The 21,948-nt window shown below is 34.2% G+C and overlaps 1 long non-coding RNA gene across 1 annotated transcript in view; it reads left to right on the forward strand.

Annotated features, from left to right (window-relative positions):
* Positions 1-20,123, forward strand: part of LOC144579014 (uncharacterized) — a 60,526-nt gene extending 40,403 nt beyond the window's left edge. Inside the window, exon 3 of the long non-coding RNA XR_013525773.1 lies at positions 19,476-20,123. This is a non-coding gene — a long non-coding RNA (uncharacterized LOC144579014). The remainder of the gene's footprint in view (positions 1-19,475) is intronic.
* The last annotated feature ends 1,825 nt before the right edge of the window (positions 20,124-21,948 follow it).

The following is a 21,948-nucleotide window of genomic DNA, read 5'->3' on the forward strand; positions in this document are numbered from 1 at the left end:
CAAAAAAAAGTTCTCATAATAAATAAGTAAGGACATAAATTACACAGAATAAAAAGTTTACCAGTTTAGTATCAGCTTCTTGGAAACACATTTATTTATAAGTGTCTTACCAAGGGGTAGAGAACTTTCTGAAAAGAAAGAGATTTAAATAATTGCTGGGATTATATTTCATTTACATAGAAGATAAAATTTTATCTTTTTAGACACGTGTATTAAATTTTTTGAAATACTATGTGTGTATATGTATATATCAGAATGTGTGTATGTTTGTGTGTGTGTAAGCTGATGAAAAAATTAAAATTGATTTTATGTTAACATAAATAAGTTTGTTTTCATAAAGTTTTCTCTTAGTTTCAGATAGTTTTTGGTTTAACTAAAGATATTCTTGATGGATACTTTTAGTTATGATAAAATTTACTCTCTTTAGTCACTAGGAAGAAGTAAAAAACTTGCAGTATCTAAATGCTTAATTACTTTCTTGAAATTTTAGATCTATGTGTTGTAGATCTTTTATAAAACATGGAAATGAGTAAAACAAGTGTTGATATTTTCAAGAATCCTTTCTACCAAAAATTCTCTTGTATACCTATTTAGAACTGTAGTCAACAGTGTTTAAATTCAGTTCTAAATAATTTTAAGTAGCTGTCAGATATCTATATCTAAAAGTAAACAACTTGACTTCTCTAGAGTTTCTATCTGAGTGATTATATTTAAATTATAAATATGGTAATAATTTTCAAAGATTTAGTTGTCATAATGAGTTGGCAAAACTTCAGAAATATGCTTAGATAAGAAGACACTTATGTGGCCAACAAACATACGAAAAAATGCTCATCATCACTGGTCATTAGAGAAATGCAAATCAAAACCACGTTGAGATACCATCTCACACCAGTTAGAATGGTGATCATTAAAAAATCTGGAGATAACAGATGCTGGAGAGGATGTGGGAAAATAGGAACACTTTTACACTGTTCCTAGGAGTGAAATTAGTGCAACCATTGTGGAAGACAGTGTGGCAATTCCTCAACAATCTAGAAATAGAAATACCATTTGACCCAGCAATGCCATTACTGGGTATATACCCAAAGGATTATAAATTAATATATTAAAAAGACACATGTACACGTATGTTCATTGTGGCACTAATTACAATAGCAAAGACTTGGAACCAACCCAAATGCCCATCAATGATAGACTGGATAAATAAAATGTGGCACATATACACCATAGAATACTATGCAGCCATAAAAAAGGATGAGTTTGTGTCCTTTGCAGGGACATGGATAAATCTGGAAACCATCATTCTCAGCAAACTGACATAAAAACGGAAAATCAAACACCGCATGTTCTCACTCATGGGTATTGAACAATGAGAATGCGTGGACACAGGGAGGGGAGCATCACACACTGGCATCTGTTGAGGGGTGGGGGCTAGGGGAGCAATAGCAGGGGGTGAGGAGGTTGGGGAGGGATAACATTAGGAGAAATACCTAATGTAGGTGAAGGGAGGATGGATGCAGCAAAACCACCATGGCATGTGTATACCTATGTAACAATCTTGCAAGTTCTGCACAGGTTTCCCAGAATATAAAGTGTAATTTAAAAAAAGAAAAAATAATAATTCATTAAACAGATAAAAAAGTGGCCAAAATATAACTCTGCTGCTCATTTAGTAAACAATGTCCTGTTGAAATACCCTACCCAAAATTTTAAGTTTCAAGAAAAGCTTAATAATTTGAAGTAATTTATTGTTATAATAGTGCTTCATAACCACAAAAATTCTAGTGGCTTACAGAAAAAACATCTCTTGCTCTTTCATTTAAAATCAGCAGGAGTCAGTAGATCCTGCTCATCTTTGCTGGATGAATTGGTTACTGATAGTTTATACCGGCTTTGGGTAGGGCCAATATGGCAGCTCCTTTCAACTTGTATTTTATCATCCAGTAGATTCTCAGGTGTCTTAATTACTGTTCTCCAGAGAAACTGAATCAATGGACATGTATATGTTTATATGCAGAGAAAACAATTTATTATAAGGAATTGGCTTACTGATTATGGAGGATGACAAGTTCAAAATCTGCAGGTTAGGCTTGTAGTCTGAAGAGCCAATGGAGGTCATGCTGCAGCTTCTCATGGCATAATGATCATACATAAGAATAGGGGAGGCATAGGAATGCAAGAGAAAATGCTGAAAACTTCTTCAGGGACAGGCTCAGAGCTGGCATATCATTTCCACTACAATCTCTGTGATAAAGTCAGTCACAAAATCAGTCCAAGTTGAAGGAATGAAGGACACGAATTCTTCAGTATGATAAATGGCAAAGTCATATCACAAAGTACATGGGCACGGAAAGAGGGAAACAATTGAGGCTATGAATGCAATTAGTCTAAAATGATTTTTTAAATCTTGGGTTTAATTTTAACAGACACATTTTTATTGCCTATATTTATTATACACTTAGATAAATAATTTTGAATGTTTTCTTACAGGTAAATTCACATAAGATTTGTAACATTGGAACTTAAAATACCTGTTTTTACTTGAAAATGATTAACCACCATATTATATAACATGCCAAATTAGTAAAAGTTGAATTTTTAATTGCTATACCAAAGAAGCCAGATTTAGCTACTAGCAATAATTTTGTGATCCTTAGAGTATTTAGTGCTAAGCTCACTGAGCATTTATACACTTTATGTCTTTATTTAAAGCCAGGTCCCCAATACTTAATATTGCGTGACTCAAACAATGAGCATTTAAATTTCAGGTTTTTTCCTTGAAATAATTTTATTTCAAGAAGAAAGAAAGGGTTATAAAATTCCATACAAATAATGTCAAGGTAAATTTATAAAATTGAAATATCTAAAAACTCATATAAATGTTGACAGCAAATATTTTAGGTTAAGAGAAATTGTAGTAATCATTTAGCTTATGGTCTAGCACAACAATTTTTTTTGCAGTGGTGGGGACAAAGTCCCACTTTGTTGCTCAGGCTGGAGTGCAGTGGTGCAACGTCAGCTCACTACAACCTCCACCTCCCAGTTTCAAGCGATTCTCCTGCCTCAGCATACCAGGATTACCAGTGCCTGCCACCATGCCCAGCAAATTTTTGTATTTTTAGTAGAGATGGAGTTTTACCATGTTGGTCAGGCTGGTCTTGAACATCTGATCTCAAGTAATCCACCCAACTTGGCCTCCCAAAGTGTTGGAATTACAGGCGTGAGTCATGGCACCCAGCCCTAACACAACAATACTTGAAAAATCACATAAAAACAAAACAAAAATAAAATAAATACATAAAATATATGAGATTTTTAATACATGAATGTATATGAGGACATATTTAAATATTTCTGATGAAGTCTGAAAATAAACACTACGTAGCTAGAAGAAAACTTAATAAATGCTATAAAGTGTGTATTTAAAAATTTAAAATATCTGTTGGAAATGTTCATGTAATTTTATTATATTTTAAGATTTTATTAGTCGTGATAAATATTTTTATCATGCTTATTTGGAAAAGCTTTGATTTAAAAAAAATTCTGTTTTCGGATTTGAACTTACTCTTCCTACAGATAAGAAAGATAAACTCTTTTTAATTTGAATAAATTTTAAATACAGACAACTAGAATTTATCATGTATTTGGTATTTACAAACTGGTTTTAAATACTGGTAAGTGGCTAGCAATATTCTTGCAGAGAATTAACTCATGTTAGTAAATCAATTCTTTGTTATCTACTGTTTCACATTTATCATGTAACATTATATTCTATCAATGTTTATGTTACTATTTTCAGGACAAACACAAGTTTTCTGATTTTTATGGAGTTGCATAAAGAAGAGACTATGGGTCTCTCAATTTAATTTATGAGGTTTCATTAATGTAAACAAATCTTTTTTAAAACATATCTCAAAATTGTAAGTAGATGCAAAGATTTATTTACAGGTAAAAACATCTTCCATGACTTGTAATTCTTTCCATTTCAGCCTCCTCCTAAACAATTTCAAAGTAGGCAAATAGGATATCATGTCAGGATATATAACAAGAAAAAACTTTAAAACGAATTCTCATCTTTACTTTAGAGATGTTTTGTGTAAGGACAGTATCATCAGGGTGTCAGCTCTTGGTAGAATTTTGCCATCTTTAAACCACCATCATACTAATTAATCCATGAAAGTCACTAATAAGTCCCCTTTCAGGCAGCCATGTACCTGCTGTGTTTCAGATTTTCACACAAAAATTTTTCAGACTACATAAATCCTACGTAACAGAGAGAAAAATGCTTCATCTGTCTAATTAAATTAAAACTAAACCGGACTGCAATAACAAAACAAAATATTTTCAAATATATTCCTCTGAATTCTATTTATTGAGATGGGTGACATTATATGAGTTAGAAAAACATATTCTTCCACATAAATCATTAAATAAGAGAATAATATCAGCTAATTAGGAGTTAAGCTGGAAAAGAAAAGTTAATTATCAAGCAGCATCACACTGGTTTTAGAGTAAGAAAAACTTCAATTCCAAAATTGTCTCTGACATTACTATGTGGGTTTCAGAGGTTAAAAAATATTCAAGATTTTATAATTTCTTCTTCTGAGAAACAAACATAAGAGTACTAATTTAAAATAAAATTTGAAGATTAAATGAGATAACATGTAAATTATTTGTCACAAAGGAATTTGTAAGTACATGGTTATTTTTATCCACTATAAACTTTACTTGAACGAAATATATTTGTATAGTTTTCCTCTTGTCTTTTCAGATTTTAAGGCAATTTACAGAGAATATACATAATAAGTACTTGGTTGATTGGTTATGAAATACTTATGGCAGAAACAGTAAGGGAAAATAAGATGAGAAGTTAAAGTTACATATTTCTCCACCCTGGGAGGCCAAAGAAGGCAGATTGCTTGAGCTCAGGAGTTCAAGACCAGCCTGGGGAACATGGAGAAAGCCCATCTCTTCAAAAAAATACAAGAATTACCCAGATATAGTGGCACTTGTTTGTAGTCTCTGCTACTCAGGAGGCTGAGGTGGGAGAATTGCTTGAACCTGGGAGGTGGAGGTTCCAGTAAGCTGGGATGGTGCCACTGCACTCTGGCCTGGGTGACAAAACCAGACCCTTTCTCAACAATCAATCAATTAATCAATCAAATTAAGATAAAGTATACCGTACTTCTCAATACAATATGTTTTATTACATTTAAAGTAAAACGTTTCCATTTAATTGAACAGAAATGTATTGTCTCATTTATCTTTAAGCATTGCTCAGTGTTAATGTAACATGAATTAACATAGTTGCATTAATGTATAGAAAATGTACATGAGAACCGACATTTCAATTAAGTATTTGGATCAAATCATTAAAAAACTGTGTAATAGTTTAAAAGTTTCTAAAATTGTAATTCTCAGAAAAATAATATTTTGTCCTCACCCTAGTTGGGATTTATTTTGTTTATGATCTGCAAAATTTATGATCATTTCTTCAATGGTCATTTCTCTTTAGCTGTCACAGATGTTTCCATTTCTTTATTTCTTCACATATGATTCCCTATGTCTACAGTCATAATAATAACTACATATGAGTGTGTTTACTGCAGTGCTTTTGCATGCATTACTTCCTTGTTCTTGATGTTGTCTTCTAAATTTTCTATCCATTTTACTATAGAAACTCATGCATTCTACAGTATATGCTTATACACCCAAAGATAAAAATCGAATGTATTATATTAGAAAACCATTTTTTAAAACTATGCAAAATTCTTGTGGTTGTTGATTAGAAAGTTTGAAGCAACACCCTTATTAAGAATAACTAGAAAGTGCTGAAATATATATATTTTTAAGTCTGATTGACAACATTTGAGAATCTGGGTTCACTCCGTTAGTATAATTCTACTGAAATTCAACTATTGCATGCAGTTTTTGAGTGTATAAATAGTGCATTCTTTGTTATTGCTAAGTAGTACTCCATTGTGTGAATATACCATTAATTGATTTATCCATTCACAGTTGGGTTATTTCTAGCTTCGACTTACTATTAACAAAGCTACTATAAATATATGACTAAAAATCTTTGCATGAATAAAGTTTTACTATCCTCTGGGAAAATAACTTAGAGTTCCAAAGAAGAGAAGGGCAGTAACCAGGGCTATACACAGGGATACATCAGGAATGAAGTAACAGGAAGGTGGGGCTCTGGAGAACAGATTACCTATGGCAAGCAGGGTGAGACCAGCTAGGTTTCCTAGGACCTCTGTGGACTGGTTAATTTGAATAAACTCTCGAGCTTCAAGGCATAAGGGCCATATGACTCACTACCAGGTATTTTGTCTCTTTGGGGATTGGGGCAGATACACAGTAAACCCAAAGTATGTGAGCTCCAGAAAGAAAGTTGTGGAGTATGGACTTTGCTGTTTGAAAAAGGGCACCAACCAGCCTCCAGCCAGGGCATCAACACTGGGGCATATCAGCATTAAAAAAAAAAATGAGCATACAAAAAACTACATGTCGTATGTATGGGTAATAACATGGTTGAATCTCAAAATAATTATGCTGAATTTAAAAAAGATTTTTAAAACTATGTAAGATATGATTCCATTTATATATAATTTTAGAAAATATAAACTAACTAAGTAGCTATTTATCAAGTTGTGTAACTTTTATATTGAAGTTTATTGCAGGTTTTAATAACAGAATAAGGTCCTTAAAATTTACCAATATAAAACTATTTTTATTTTACTATTTTTATTATTTTGTACTAATTTTATAAATAGAAAAAAAATTATAAATTCAATACATAGTAAGCTCCAGAAACCTCACATACCAAGATGTCAAAATCAGGGCTTCAATTTGTGTTTATCATCAGATGTAATTTCCTTTTTTTGGAAACTTTTACTAACTGTGTTTTTTTACTTTCTTAGGAATCACTTAAGGCATAATACAATATAAGCAAATTTTTTAAAACGTTGCAAGATACTCAGTTATATTGTTTTTTTGTCTGTGCTTTTTAATATTTTCTAATTTATTTTCTAGAAAATTACTTTTATATTTTATTATTTAAATTATTGTATTTTTAAGAGCAGATTTCAGTACATGTAATGAGGCATATAGTTTTTCAATTGTAGTGTTCCTCATAACTAGATCAAATAATTCCAAAAAGTCTCTTTTAAAGTGTATAGCTATTGCTAATTTCATCTTGTCAGCGTACAATTATATGTGGCCTCTGTTCTCAGTCTCTATCAATATCCTTAATTTTGTTTCCTATTCTAACATCTGGAATGTGATTGAAAAAGATTCAGTTTCAAATAAAAAGGAAGAAATAATGTCTGTTTTAGAAGTTTTGCCACATAATTCCTCTAATGCATACATGTTTATAGATAATAATGCATCTTAAAAGTATAATCAGAGCTAATTTAAATTTTACATCTACTATATAATGCTTGAAATAATACCTTTTTTCCAAGTAATCAGAATTGTGAAACTATTGTCACATATGAACTTTAATTTTTGTTTTTCCCTCTGTGAACCAACTAACTCTAGTGTTAAAAAGATTATTTTGTGTTTAATTATTGTTGAAAGTCTTACATGCTTAAGTGCTTAAAAGAACACAATACAGCTATATTAACTTTTATATGAAGCGTTTAGAGTCATAGTCAGATTTCTTTTTAAATGTTTAAACAATATTCAGTTATTTTTTCAAATAAAGTATTTCTAATGTATTTTTAAATAAAACATTATTTTAAAATAATTAAAATGAACAATTCTATTATCTGAAAATGACTACTAATACTTTGAGTTACGTTCTCTCAAGATTATTTCCATCCATATGAACACACACACCCTCTCATATAGTGAAATGTCTTCAGCTTTAAAATCTTTTAAAATTCAAAAGAAAATTTGAGATTCTATCAACAGATGGTAAAATGAAACAGATTGAAATTTCTTCTTCCAATAACTGGAAATTTATACAAAGGCAAAAAATATCAAACAGCCAAATAAACAGGAGCAAAATTGTAGGCTGTGAAATAAAAAAAAAGATATCGCAGCTATGAAAGAAAAATAACATTCTGGCATAGTCTGCCAAGCAGTCAACCTAGCTCTGAACAGAATATGGAGTACTGTCAGGAAAAAAGAAAGGTAAATAAATAAACATGATTGTCAGAAATCCCTTGCTACTTGGATCAAAGTATAATAGGGTAAGGAGAGTGATATAAGAACAAATTATGCCTTTTCCTCCTCTATGATTCTTTTCTGAGTTCTGGTGGAGTCTGTTAGTGGAACTATCAGCTGAAAAGAGTAATGCCAAATAAGCGGTGTCAACAAAGACAAGGATTACCCATAACAGAAGCATAAGAATTAGGCTCCAGATACTCATTCATTCATTCATTTATTCATTCAACATAGATAGCATTAATGAGTGCTTTCTAAGTAGTAGCAACTATTTCAGACATTAACACTACTCATAAAAATGTTGCTGCGCAAGCCTCTACTCTTTTGTAGTTTAAACTCCATTGTGTGAGAGATACACAGCATAAGAATATAGATCATAAAATTACTTCATGTCATGATAAATGATTGAACAATAACATTAAGAATAATGTGATGGAGAGTAACTTGGGTGAGAAAATGGACACCATTAACTGGATAGCCAGGTGTCTCCAAGGAAAAGATATTTGAATTATAGCCTGAATGATGAGGAGGAATCAGGTGGGCAAAGATCAGGTGGGAGAGTTACCCAAGCAGAGGCCAGAGGAAGAACAAAGGACCTGAGCCAAAAACAGGTGACCATGTTTTCTGTCAAGATTGGTCAGAGCAAGGGTAAAACCGGGAGAGATGGGTCACAGTCCAGCAGATGCTTGTCACAGAAGAGTTAGTGCTTTATTTGTGGTGAAATTGGAAGACATAGGAATATTAAAAGTTGGAGAGTGATAGGATGTGTTTTGCATTTTTAAAAGGGCATTTTGAAGGCTGTGTGGAAAATGGGTTTCAGAATAAAGAAGAATGAAAGCATAAAGGTCAGTTCAAAGACTATTTCAGAAGTCCACATGAATGAAGATGAGAGGTTGTAAAACTGATAGCACTAACTATGGAGGAAGTTGCAGACTGGAGACATTTTTTTGTGTTTGTAAATAAAGTGGACAGAAGGTGGATAAAAACAGGATAAAATCTGAAATCCAGGTTATATCTCCAACTGTATAAAATACATTTCTGACTCTGTACAGAAGACCTGAAACAGGATATTGAATTTCAAAGGACAAAATAAGTTCATTAGCCAGAACAAAAGCTTCGGGAGAGACCATTTGAGCTCTCCCTCATCCTCAACCCTCCTGCAGAGAATGCTACAGAAGCAACAGAAACTACAGAAGGTGTTGAATCCTTCTTCTACCAGCTACTGTAAAGCCAGAAAGAGAAAATGAAGCCAAAGCGCAGCAAAGAACATGCTTTTCCATGAGACCAGACTTCAAGCACATGGCACAGGAAATAAAGGACATGATGGAACACATCTCACCAGGCCTGGTGAGACTGGCAGAGGCAGAGGCTCAACGGCGTGTTCCTCAAGCTGTCTCAGTCATAGGCTTCCTGCTTCAGACTTCTTGTCTTTTTAGAGATCTCTTTGATCATGATTATACCTCAGTCTCATCTTCTTGCCTTTTGTAAAATGTGTAAGCCCTTTTATATGCTTTAAATAAATTGACTTGTACTTGTCAACCATGTTAGTTTTGTTGTCAACATTGTTCACAGGGAAATACTCAACTGATATATTAAAAAGCAAGAGTAGCTGGGACTCTAAAATAGAAAATCCAGTGATGAGGACAAAAAAATAAGATGAAATAAATATATAAGGAATATTAAGGGGCTATGGTCACCTGAAAACTTGAGATAATTCAGAAAAAAAAAAAGGTGTACTGGGTCCAAAACTTATTGATTAAATCATACCAATTAAAATATTTGGGATTGGCATACTAACAAAGAAGTTAACCAGTGAGTTCATCAACGAGCAGATAAATGAAACAGACCAGGAGTACAGAAATAGAACAAACATATTTGGGAATTTGATGGTATCATGTTTCATATTAGATAAAAAATGGACTATTCTGTAAACAGGGTATAAAATTATCTTTCTACAAAACTTAAATTAGATAAAATAAATAAATACATGACTCTATAGACAGATATGAATCTGAGGTGAATTAAAATTTAAAATACAAGAAAAATATAATACTCTAATGTTATTACTTTTTTTACTTACAGCTCAAATCTGTTCTACAGCACGACAATATAAACATAGTTAAATGACAAACCACAGAAACTTAGTAGATGTTTATAACGTAAGTAAAATGTTTAAATGACAATTGTAATATATAAAAATGTATTCATAAATAATAAAAATAAGCTAAATGTATAAACAGACATTTCTAAGTAGAAGACACAAGAAGTTGCAAAGGCGTTTGGCCTTACTTCTATTTATGGAAACACAGCAGTGGGTTACCATCTTGTGGTGCCAAATGAGATAATACCAAATGCTGGTAATGTTGCAGTTTAACTTTGAGGTCTTATACACTGCTGGTATGAGTATAAACAATTACAACTACATTGAAGAACAATTTTACAGTATTCAGAAAATTGAAGATAGACCTATCCTGTGGCATAGAATATATAGGAATTTATACCCAGGAGAAACATCTTGTTTAAAAGTGTATAAAATGTTTATTGCCACTTATAAAGAGGGTTTATGGCAGTGCTGTTTAGAATAGTAAAAAATTGATAATATTGAAGCCCATCCAAGAGTGTATACATAAATAACACCACAATCGGTGGAATAATAATAATAATAGCATCTAGTCCAATTAAGCAATTGCATTTCTTTAAAAAATTGCATTTTTACTTGTATTAAGTTCTTTAATCTTTATAAAACCTTGAAAAGAAAGCAGGTATTATTAATCCCATTCTGAAGATAAGAAAACTGATACAAAGTTTAAGATCATGCAAATTGTTTAAGATCATAAAACTAGTCAGAAATGAAGCCAAGATTTAAGTTGCTCTCAATATGCTCTAGAAGCCACTCATTTAACTATTATTGTAATATAATGTAATATTTATGTAATATTTACCAAGTTTGTTTTATATATGTATATGTTATATATACACAAATATAGGTAGAGAGAGAGAGATAGATAGATAGATAGATAGATAGATGATAGATAGATAGATAGATAGATAGATGATAGATAGAATGATCCATCCCATGGAATAATATTCAGTCATTTAAGAAATGAACTGGAGTTTTGTGATTCAACATGAGTAGTTCTTAAAAACTTAATATTAGCAACGAATCACCGTAGAACAATCTGTGTAGCCACTCCTCACACAGCTGCTGTGTTGAGCAATCTCAAAGAGGGCCATTGGCTTTGTGCCCCAGGAGCTGCAGTCCAGCTATAACACGATAGCCAGTGCTAGTTTCTTCGTCCTGTCACTGGTAACCTGTGGATCCATACCTGGATTACTTTCATGACTTTAATAGTTCCTCATTTCTGACCTATAATCTTTTCCAACACAGAATGAATGAGATCCTCTTAACTACAGTCAGATAATCTCACTTGTCTACGTAATACCTACCTATGTATTTTTTTTCATCTCACTTGGGGTAAGGTCCCCAAGTTGTGTATGTACATCTTACAGTGACCCACAACCTGCTAGGAAATTTGGTTTTGCATTACCTCACTGACCCTTATCTCCTATGGCCCTCCCTGCTGCGCATCCCAGGATTGACACACTGGCCTCATTTGCTCTTTTAACCACTACTTCCTCAGGCTTATCTTACCTCCTATTTCTTCTGACCACAACACACTTTGCCCAGATATCTACACGGACCATTCTCTCAGCTCATCCAAGGATTGTTGTGAATGTCGTCTTTTGACTAAAATCTTCCCTGGTAACACTAATTTGCCTGGAAACATGATTTCACTAAAACGTTCCCTAGAAACACTAATCCCTCACAGTTGGTTTTCTCTACTGTACTTATTGGCATGTATTATGCTGCATATGTTAATCACTTTTAATGGACTATTGCTCAGTTCAATGTAAGGTGCGTGAAAGTAGAGAGATTTCTCTGTGTTGCTATCTGCTGTTTTCCCAGTGTCAGGTTCTTATGCATAACACAATTTATATGGAATGAATGAATATCATAGGGTTTATGTCAATTTAATAGCAAATATAAAATAACATTTCTTTGGATATACATATTTATGGGATATATATATATATATAACAACATATGCTGGAAGGATATCTATCAAATTCATGTTTACATATTATTTTTTCAAAAATTTCATTATTTATGTCTTCTGATGGGTGAATAAAAAAGTCTGAGATGATGTAACAAATTCTGTCCATTTTGTTGACAAGGAGTTTACCCTAGTACATTTATAGAATGGTTTCCTGAAGTCTTGAATCATCTGTGGACTACACTAGCTGTGGTTAAAAAAATTCATGACTATATTAGAATTGTATAAAGAAACATTTCAGGAGACTTAAAGAAGTAAGCATATTAGAATAGGTTTATTATGTAAGATGACAGAATCCACTGGACGACAATGTCCCATGGGACATTGGGCCATTCCTAATGGCTAATTCCTAAACTAATGAAGAGTCCCAATTCCTAAACTAATGAAGAGTCCACTGATAAAATTGTCACAGGTAGCTAGTCAGGTATCAACATGGCAGGAGACGACTCCCCCTGACACTCACCAGGAGTGACCGGCGACCATCAGGTGATGGTCAGGAGGTTGTTAAATGTCTCTCTAAATAATAACCGGTCATAGCCAGCACCAGGGAAAGGCAGTCTTCTAATAGATAGAAAGCACCTGAAACTGGTGATCAGCAGCTTCCCGCTAAGATCTTAGGAGCGGGGAGAAGTAATGCAAGATCCCAGAAGTATGCCCACATATAAAACCCCAAATCAAAAGGTCCAACCCTGCACTTGTCTTTCAAGTTGCCTCTTTAGCCCGCTTGCAAGTGTACATTCTTTCCTTCCTTTCATTCCTGTTCTAAAGCATTTTAATAAACTTTCACTCCTACTCAAAAACTTTCTTGGTCTCTCATTCTACCTTATGCTCCTTGGTTGATTTCTTTCTTCTGAGGAGGCAAGAATTGAGATTTCTCCAGACCTCTAAGAATACATTTGCCACAGCTAACATATTTTGTTGCCATGTATTTCAGATAACTCCCACCATTAACAAAATGTGATAAGACTGGTGGATTGAATCAGTCTCCATATACTTGTGATACTGTACTAGAGTTTTGCAAAATGTTATCACTGAGGAAAACTTTGAAAAGGGTAGAGGGGATCTTCCTGTATAATTTCTTACAACTCGATGTAAATTTGCAATCATATCCAAATAAAAAGTTTAATTTAAAAAATAAAAAGCAACTTCTCTTATGCTACAGAGCCTGGGTAGAAACTAAGTCTTATCACAAAATATCAAGTGGTTTTGTGGCCAGAGTTATTCAGGATGAGTTGGGTTTTATAAATTATCCCAAGTTATTAGGTCAGGCAGATTGAATAGCAGTCCATTTTATGATGAAAACAGTGTATGCAAGATCAAATCCAGCAGGACTGAGAGAACATCAAATGGTGACCAAGACTCTCACTGACCTCTGTTACACTCAAGTCTCTTTATCATGTCACATATACAGCCTCATGTGTAGTTTCCCTGGAAAACTAGTAAAGAAGAAAAAAATAGAGGTCTGATTTAAAGAAAATTCAACTGAATATGAGTGATGGTTAATATTGAATGTCAACTTGATTAGATTGAAGGATGCAAAGTATTATTCCTGGATGTGTCTGTGAGGGTGTTGCCAAAGGAGATCAACATTTGAATCAGTGGACTAGGAGACGCAGAGCCAGCCTCAATCTGGGTAGAAACCATCTAATTCGCTGCCAGTGTGGCTAGAATAAAAGCAGTCAGAGGAACGTGGAAGGACTAAACTTGCTGAGTCTTCCAGCCTTCATCTTTCTCCCGTGCTGGATGCTTCCTGCCCTTGAACATCAGAATTCAAGTTCTTCAGCTTTTGGACTCTTGGATTTATGCCAGTGGTTTACTAGGGATTCTGGAGCCTTTGGCCACACACTGAACACTGCACTGGTAGCTCCCCTACTTTTGAGGTTGGGGACTCAGACTGGCTTCCTTGCTCCTCAGCATGCAGATGGCCTATTGTGGGATTTCACCTGGTGATTGTGTTTTCCAATACTTTTTAATAAATTCCCCTTCATATATACATCTATCCTATTAGTGCTGTCCTTCTAGAAAACCCTGGGTGGGAACTATCTAACTGTGAATGATAGATGACTGGCCACATGTAGAGATTAACCGAAAGAATGAATGAAAATGATTTTGGCGAATATCAACACATTTGACCATTGATGGTTCAGGGTTCTGGGGGGGAGCAGAATAGGACAACCAAAAAAGGAATGTTCTGCAATAGGAGAATATAGATAAATATAGGGAAGTGCAGTGATCACCAGATAGCATTTGCTGTAGTGGATATATTCCACAAATAGAAAGACAGAATTCTTCTCCAATAGATGTCACTCAGTCTCCCCTTAGCCATCCTAAGTGTATTCACAATAAGACAAGAACATCACAGTCATGTTATTAGAGATGAAAGCTATGCATGGGTCCAACAGTGTGAGCTTCTTTTGGCTAAGGGTGGTCTATCTTCTGCATTTGGTGAATATGTAACCTACCAGCAGTTGACATTAATGCTGAGTCCTTAATACAGTAATATGTTTCAAGGGTAACAACTCATGTCTTACTGGAAACTTGATTACATTGGGCCTGTTTAATTCTAAAGGAAATAATAATTGCTAGATTGATGCATGTATTTTTAAAGGATTTGTCTAATCTGCCTGCACAGTCTATACCAACACCACCTTCTTTGGGTAAATAGCATATGATTTACCATAATATCTAACATAACCTCACTTCAGAACAAAAAACCCACTTACAGATAAAAAATGAGCACTTACTTACTCACAGGATTCACCATATCCTGTTTTGGTTGGAAATGTCTGGCCTGATAGCATCTTGAAGTGGCCTCTTCCAGACTGAAATAACACATCATTGACGATGTTATTCTGTAGGATTAGAACATTATCATGTAGAATCTGTACATAAATTAAAACAAAAGTTATTATATAGCACTGTGTCTCCCAATGTAGTAAAAGACTGAGCCTCTGAAACAACAGTAGAATTAATAGTGACCTTTGTCATCATTATTGTCTATGATTCACTTATTATTTTGTACTTCATTGTTTCTAAAACATTAGTGTTAGCAGAATAAGAGGAGCCGGAATCAAGAGATGGTATGTTTTCATCAGGTTGCACTGAACCTAATCTGTGATATCACATGGTCATTTTGGACTCCTCAAACCAGTGCACCAGTAGGCAAATAAGTAAATCACTATGCAGTGATGTGTTACTTAACAAGATAAAAATATTCTGAGAAATACATCATTAGGTAATTTTATCATTGTTATATATCATAGAGTGCACTTATATAAGCCTGATATTATAGCCTACTACACACCTAGGCTATATGCTATAGCTTATTGCTCTTAGGCTACAAAGCTGTACAGTTGTTTCCGTACTAAACACTGGAGACAGTTGTTACACAGTGTTAAGTATTTGCATATCTAAGCATGTGTAAGCATAGGAAGCGTACAATGAAAATATGGTATAGTCTTATGGGACTACTATCATTTGTGCAGTCCATCATTGCCTGAAATTTTGTTTTACATTACGTAACTGTTTCTTTGAAATTAATCAACCCTGAATATCATGAAAAGAGAGAGCTGATACTACCAGAATGGAGGCAGGGAAGATTATATACAAAACTAAAAGGTGTCCATAGGGGTGTGTTTGTGCTGTCATATTTAGTTAGAGGAAAAAAATGTAGCAGTCATAGCTGGACAAAAACAAGATGACCAGAGCTCAGAATCCCACTGCATAAAGTTCTGGGTAACTACCTGGCACACAAAATAAAACAAAATTATTGTTTCCCTTTTTAAATCATTTATTTTTAATTATTAATTTTAACCTATATGTAAGTAAAATTAATTAGCCCTATATCTGTTATATGTATGGTAAATTACTTTTCCTAATGTATATGTGATTAATATTTGTATGATGTTCCAAGATACCTCATCTGTTACTGTTCTTTACATCCCTTGGAGGAAAGCTCTATTGTATTGTCACCTTGGTGCATCTGTAACTTAAATAATAAACCTCACAGATCCACATCCCAGTTTTCTGGATGCCTAGTACAATGGAGATATTGAGAGGTATACTTTTAATATATCCTATGATTTTCCAAAACCTTCAACATTTACTTAACCAGCTGGAGAAGTTTATCCGAGATTGGTTGTATCAGTCTATTTCCACACTATAAGGAAATTCCCACAGCTGGGTAATTTATGAAGAAGAGAGGCTTAATTGACTCACAGTTCCACATGACTGGGGAGGCCTCAGGAAACTTAAAATCAAGAGAAAAGTGATTTTCTGTTTTGAGAAGGAGAAGCAAGAACCTTCTTTACATGGTGGCAGGAGAGAAGGAGTATATGTAGGAAGAAATAACAACCACTTAGAAAACCACCAGATCTCATGAGAACTCACTATCAGGAGAACAGCATGGGGTAAACAGCCTCCATGATCCAATCACCTCCCTCCAGCTTCTACCCTTGACAAGTTGGGATTATGGGGATTACAATTCAATATGAGATGTGGGTGGAACACAGAACCAAACCATATCAATTGTCTACTCCTTACACCAGAGTGCTTCAAGCTTTATTAGAAAAGAACCAAAATTACAAGGGAAACCTTGTCTTACTTCAGTATCAGAGGTTGTTATATTAATTAAAGCTGTTTGTATGTCAGTGATATACTAGCCCTGTACTGATGTATTTATTCTACAACGTTGTGATAATTTTGAAAGATATCGGGTAGTCATTGACAAAATAAGAGAGATTTGGACTTTATTAAATAGGTTTTATATTATTAGAACAGCTGAAATTTCCTTGTTATAAAGCATGAGTCTTGGATAAAATATGTAGCTTTTTGAATAGTTTTTTAATTTATATATAATATACATACCATAAAAAACACGTATTGTTCTACACAATTCAATGATTTTTTTATTATACTTACAGAATGTATCACAACACTCTAATTTTAAAATATTTTCTTTATCCTAGAAAGAAATGACATGCCCATTTGTAGTCCTCCTCATGCTTACCACCAGCCATAGGTCACCAAAAATCTTTTGTCTTTATAGATTTTCCTTTTCTGAACATTTTGTGTAAATAAAATCTTACAAAATGTACAGTATTATGTTTTTTTGTGTCTGGCTTCTTTCACTTAGTGTGATGTTTTTGAGGTTTATACTGTGAGAGGAAAGAATAGTCAGGACCCCAAAGTTACTAAGCCAAAGGGAAGAGTCAAGCTGGGAACTGCCTAGGGCACACCTGCCTCCAACTTCACCCCTAAGTAAGATAACTACAAGCACAGAAAAGCCAATACCTTCCTCACAATTTGCCCACAAGGCAATTCTTCTTGGACAAAGATCACACAGAACTCAAAGTCATCCCTCTGCTCACATGAGACAAATGCATTATCTGATCGCTTCCTTTGCCCTATTGTTTCACTAACCCAGACTAAGGCATAAGTGACTATTTCTGTAAATTGCATAATCAGTGAAATGCTAACCAGAAACTCAAAAGAGTGCAACCATTTGTCATTTATCGACCTATGACCTAGAAGCCCCCTCCCCTCTTCGAGTTGTCCCACCTTTCGTGACTGAACATCTGTCCATCTTAGTTATATTGATCCATGTCTCATGTTTCCCTAAAATGTGTAAAACCAAGCTGTGCCCAAACCACGTTGGGCATATGTGGTCAGGATGTCCTGAGGCTATGATAAAATTGCATCCTTAACATTGGCCAAAAGCACTTTCTAAATTAACTGAGACCTGTCTTAGATATTTTGGGTTCCCAATACTTGAAACATATGAAACAAAGAAACAAAGTAAACTACACTAAAATATTGAGTCTTTGAAAGGCTCGAAGCAAAAAACATAATTAAGAAAAACAAAATTTATATTTTATTTTTTATAATGGAATTTTATAATTTCATGAGAATGCCAGTATAAAGAAGAACATGCTGCTTTTATTTATCAACCTGGCAATCCATCACACTCAGGAAATTATGTCACTTCCTTCAATGGAATATTTTCAAGGTCTAGAATCCACTAAGCATATTCATTAGAACAGTACAGGCATTTACAAAATAAACTGGTAAATAATTTAGGATTAAATAACTTAAAAACTCATTGCACACTAAAATGTCCAGGTTACATAACTTACATGGGAAGCAAAGAACAATTTTCTACATCTACATAGTGTTGTCATACAGATGTTTGAAAGAGTGCTAAAAACTGTCAAAAATCTTCAAAATGCAGCACTCTCCCAGTTTCTTTTTGGTATCTGTGTAGAAGAGTATAATTTTCTGTAACTTTTAACAGAGTTTCATGATGAAGCTATTAAATATAAAACCCAAAGTGCATTTGGGATGGTAAGAAAATGAAACACAGAAGACGTCTATGCTGGAGTCATTTACTCTTTTAAGATGTTCCCCAAGTTAACATCAATAGAATTAACTCCAAAACGATCTCAGTTCCACTTCTTAGTGTCCCTGATATACATACTAACATGCCTCAAGGCCAGGGTATTTCTGTTCTGCTTCCTGGCCACGGTCTGAGTGATGCCAGCAATTGAGAAAGAACACCTGTGTAATGAGCCCAGGCAGGAGGGACAGACCTACTGGGAGAGCTCAGTCTTGTCAGATTCCTGTGTTAGAGCTACGCTAAGCAGAGCCAAGCCACCGCCCTTGTGAGACCATGTGAACCTGGCCATGAAGCCAGTACTTCAAAGTGATTATTGCCTGATGGTCCCTGGACAACCTTGACTAACTCAGTATTTCTCTTTTCTTCTTCTTGCCTGTAACTCTCAGAATAACTGTGGAATGTGCGGTAATGTGATACCCTGATATAAGGTGAAATTGTCCCAAACAGTCCAAGCCTTCTTCCTGTTCCAATTTAGAGGAAACATCCTGGGACACTCCAAGCTTTGTTCTCCTCACCTCTGGAAGTAAGGTGGACAAAGCTTTGTGCAGTGAGTCCTGTGACCTCTGTGTTATATTAGCAGGCTGCCTTTCCAGGTTCCTCAGCTGTGGTGCAATTGAGTCATGCACAGTCAAAACTCAATCCACCCCAGGCAGCTTTTTTGAGCCTTGGGTGACCAGCCCACAGTGGATTGTAGGCTATTTTTATTTTACCCCTTGATGACTATCTGTAAGTAGTAAACCTGCTTTATATAACATGTTTCATGTAAGTATGTTTTGTCTCATCAGACTTAGGCAATTGGTGAAACTGAAGCCCAGAATGCAGTGGACGGAAGTGTTCTGACTCCTGTCCCTGGTGGTTGGCATGGTGATGATATTTGCCGTCTTCCACGCAGTGAGTTTCCTTTCTTAAAATTTCTTTTACTAGTGAATCTGCTTCACAGTTATGATGGATTGAAGGCCTGTAATCTGTACTCTTGTTTTCTGGTCCCAGCATTAAGATAGAAAAACATAAGGCATTTATAAAAAGAGTCAAGAACATGCTAAAAAAAAGTCAGAAAGAAGCACAATCAAATAAGCATACAAGAACAAAGTCAAATAGCATGCATTAATTTTAATTCATAAAATTTTCTGTGGAAAAATGTCAAATAGGTTTATTTTCTCAAATCAAATAAAAGTATGATAGGCATTGTCTTAAATTAATTAGAATTGTTTTTTGTTATGATTCAAGCAAAAGTTAATGCAAAAGCATAAAATCATGTAATTACAGTTGTCAATTGTCAACCCAAGATTCCTGAAGATAAGAATTGTTTCTGTAAGCCAGTTATCAAAATATATGCCATTATAGGAATTTAGCATCTATTAGGTAAAAAATTCCTTAGTCTATTGTTATTTTTGAAAGATCAGGTTTTTATTACACTTTGAGAAATGTGGACATTTGCCTCTACAAATTGCCAAATATATTTAAGCAATGACTGTGCTACTTGGACAAAAGAGAACTCACTGCATCTGTGTTAATAACTACCATTGGAAAACGTGCTAGTTCTACTGAAAAATCTTGTTAATAAAATCTGAAGAACATGAGCCAAAAGTTAAAAACTTTTTCTTCAGGTAATAGAAGGTGACAGGGCAAACGTATACGGCATATGACTAGCATGTTTCAAACTATGAAAGAAACTATAAATAAGAAAAACAAATCATAAGAAAAAGCTGTAAACTCTGTATCAATCTCTTTCTTACATTTTGTTTCTTGGAAGGAAAAGAAGCAAGCAAATTAGAGTCATTTAGATGGCTAATTAAAATTTTGATTTTAATTTGCAGTTGCCCATTCTTCTTTCAAAACACATTTATGAGGGCCATTTATGCAGCATGGTAGTTCAATGTTACGATACAAAACTCTACATGTTCAAGGAACTTACGTACTAGCATGAGAGATAGGCAAAACCATCACAAAATGTTAGTATAGAAAGTAGTGAAATAAGATACTGTATAGAAGACTAAAACCAAAAGTGTCATACTATTGGAGAAAGTATAGTTTAGGGCTGATTTCCAAAATAAAAACTGTGGTAAGTTTGAAATAATTAAATGTATTCAATCTAGAGCAATGATAGATTTTGTGTTAAAATACTCCTTGTTTCATGTAATTAGGTTAATTATAAATGATGACATTTTAATACACTTACCTGAAACAATAAAAGGTTGGCATTCTTTCATTCCCTATCCTGGGAAATACTGTTTTGGCATAGAGAGTGAGCCAGCTAATACCAAAACTCATCTTTTCCCAGGAAACTCAGTGTACGCAAGTACCTGTGTGAAAGGATCTATGAGTTTGAGTTGAAGAATAAATTATTAAAACTTTAACCTTCTAAGAGTCAAGAAGCTTTGTAGAGAGTAATGTTTGCCCAGGATCTCAGTGCTTAGCAAACACAGCAGGATGCCTAGACTCAATTCAAAGGCATCACAAAAAGAATCTTTGATACCAAGGACCATCATTATTCCCCTTTTACCACCATTGGGACAGCTTGGAAAACAATGATGGAATAAATTACTGTCCTCAAAGCTCACCCCAGTGGAGACAAAATGGCTTAGAAGTATATGTACAATACTGTCTCTGTTGAGTCCAGTTAATGATAATATGCAAATAGGCTTGTGTTTCCAGAAATATAAGGTGCATTTTACAAAATTCAAGCCAATATACTACAAAAACAAAGAAGACAGGATCTGGAAGGCATATCATTGGGTATTCTAAAGGAACTGGGAAATTGGAATTAATGTCAATATAACTGTGTAACTGGCTTTCTTACTGCTATAGATTGTTTACATATTTTTTCTTCAATTCTTTCCACTAATAACCTTGCCTTCTTCTTGTTGAGAAAATAGAAGCCACATTTAGGAAATACTTTAATCTGAAAATTCTAGAATTTATGGACCTACCTTGATTTCAGCCTTTGCTTTCTACTTTCTCTCCTGTTACAAAAAAGGTTGTTGCTTCAATCAAACACATATCACCCTCTCCTTACCTCACCCCTACCTGGAGCTCAGGATCCTACTTACCCATGATTTCTTAAGGATTTCACTATATTACTCTCCATTGACATCTATTTTAGGGTGTGTGTGTGTGTGTGTGTGTGTTTTAGTTCTTAAGTCAATCATTCCCCTTTAAAACACTCTCTAGTATCTCTAGCATTATAAAAATAAAATAAAATAAAAAAAAATCTCTAATTCAAATCTTCCTGCTTCTCTGATTCTCTCCACAAAATAA

The sequence above is a fragment of the Callithrix jacchus genome, chromosome 1, assembly GCF_049354715.1.
Source record: "Callithrix jacchus isolate 240 chromosome 1, calJac240_pri, whole genome shotgun sequence".
NCBI classification, from domain to species: domain Eukaryota; kingdom Metazoa; phylum Chordata; class Mammalia; order Primates; family Cebidae; genus Callithrix; species Callithrix jacchus.